Raw genomic sequence first — 2607 nt, forward strand, 5'->3', positions numbered from 1 at the left:
CTAGCTAGCCTAAAGCCCTAAATGAGTAAAATTGAACTTAATGGGTGACTGACTCAATCCTTGTGTTGGCTGACCAGGTCTGTAATCAAGTTGAACCGAACTTAAAAAAAATTGGCTAGGTTGAACTTGGGTTGAGCTCGGGCTAGGTAAACTTAGCCAAAATTAAACCTGAACCCTAATTAATGTGTTTTAATTATAAAAATTATTTTAAACATGATTTTAAAATTTTGAAACCTTTGTTTATGGTCAAATATTCAATCAGCGAGAGTTTTACAACTTTATAATTTTTTTAATTTTTAATTTACATAAATATGTTGTTTTGTTCAAAAATCAAAATACAAATATAGAGATATTAATATGGCTTCGAAAAATTAGAGAAGCTTCCCACAAGGTCATTTAATATGTTTGTCAAATTTAATATTTTTTTCATTTATATTTTAATTTTTATGATTTAAATACGCCAAAACTTAAAAAATTAATTTAAAAATATTTAATTGGTGAAAAATCTTGACTTTAACTTTAAAAATTTCTTCTCACTTTCTTGAGTTCATATCACGGTTTATTTTTTTGAGTTTTCTACTAAAAGTTATGTAATTTTGAAGTTTAGTTATAATTATTGGAATTAAAAAAAAATGCTACAGTATTTCTCCCTCCCGCGACGAACAGGAGGGATGCCGACGACCGAAATTTTCTGGAGTCCGTTCTCTGTCGATTCTCAACCAAATTTTGCATGTTTTGGCTCATTTTGTTCAGATCGAAGAGTAGATCACATCCATACGAATACTTAGGTTTTTTGTGACCTATTTTTCGATTTGAAATGGAGGAAAGTTCGGAATTGTCGTTTCAATTTAAGAGATATACCTGAGTCTTAGTGATTTTTCCTTAATTAGGTTTGAATAAGTAAGTCTTATTGAGCTTATCCAACTCCTCGTGGCATCGATTTGACATCATTTTTGCGTCGGGTTAGAGTTTCGCCGGAATTTGGGTCTACTTCTGCTTTTTCGGCGACGTTGGTGGTTTCTAGCGATGAAGGAGGTGGGGGACTACTGTCATGTGTAGAGAAGAGTGAATGAAGGAGTGTGGGGGCTGTTGTGTTTGGAGAAGAGGGGGTGGTGTGCTTTTATAGGAGGAAGAAGAGTGGGAGTGAGAGAGAGAGAGAGAGAGACAAAGAGAGAGAGGGGGGAAAGGGACTGCGCGAGTGATTTTTGTTATTTTTATTTATTATTCTTTTATTATATGTGTAGGCATGGGATTTAAGAACATAAGTGTAAAGTTTTTTTTTATTATTAAAAGAGCATCTTGTGGCTCCTTACGCGTTAATCATAAAAAAATTATAAAATTTGAGGTGGATCCCCATCTAGAAACAAAACAAACATGAAGACCTAGGGGTTCCACTATCCGCATTACAACACCATGCAAAATAAAACAAAAGGTACATGTGATAACCCAAAATGTATACCAGCAAAAAGAGTATACCCAAAACGTCATGTATAACAAACCCCAAAACTAAAAAGAAATTGAGCAAATTTAAAATGTAGAAAGCTAATTTCCAGTTGACTCCACCGATTATGTGTAACCAGCATCCAAGACACCCAAGTCCAACAACCATGTGAAAATCAAAGGGCATTCAACCAGAAAACCAAGATAGGGGGCAACATCTCAATAGCGAACATATGGGGCCTCCAGATCATTTTCAATAAATTTATGCAAGAAAGAGGGAGGGGTGTTTCCAACAATAGCATTTTGCACCCTCCATTTGGCAAACCAATCAGCGGTTTGGTTCCCTTCTTTATAAATGAAAGAAAAAGAAATATTTAAATGATGGCTATCAATTATGATCCTTATTCTTTTTATCCTTATTCTTTTCAGCAAGACATTAAGACACTGATATACCAAGGAGGTTTAACTTTTGCCAAAAGTATATTAAGCAGGGTTTCAGAGTCAGTTTCCAACACAATGTAATTTAATTGTAAAGCAATAACCACATGAAGCACAACAAGCACAGCAGAAGTCTCAGCTTCAAGAGAGGATGCAACAATATAAGGGGAGGCAAAATAAGCTATACATCTTCCATGCACATCTCTTATAATTCCACCCATACCCGTATAGGCATTAGAAAAGCTCCCATCGACATTAATTTTAAACCAACCATGAGGGGGTGGTGCCCATTTAATCAAAATGGGTTTCCTACCCTTAGCCACAGTATGAGTGACATCATGTCTAGAGAAGGACTTCCATGCCTTATTGAAATAAGCAATCACTAAGATGTAAGTGGTAGAGAGGGTGTATCCAGTCGCTTCATATTTATGATTGTTTCTTGCCATCCATATGAATCATAAAACAATTACCGGTAAACAAAAAAATAAAAGAGGGTTCCAAACCCTTCCAAATCTCCATAGTAGTTTTAAAGTTCAGATTAGCAGGCCAGTGTATCCAAAAAAAGCACCCAATACGATGTCAGACTTATTTAGCAAAATGACACTAAAAAAATAGATGATTCAGTGATTCAGAGCCTTTTTTACAAATATAACAATAAGATGCAAGCTTCAGCCCTTTCAACTTGAGTATATCATCAAGAGGTAGCAACTTATGAAAGTATCTCCAAAG

This window comes from Phalaenopsis equestris, unplaced genomic scaffold (genome assembly GCF_001263595.1).
Source record: "Phalaenopsis equestris unplaced genomic scaffold, ASM126359v1 Scaffold000428, whole genome shotgun sequence".
In the NCBI taxonomy this organism is placed as follows: Eukaryota; Viridiplantae; Streptophyta; class Magnoliopsida; order Asparagales; family Orchidaceae; genus Phalaenopsis; species Phalaenopsis equestris.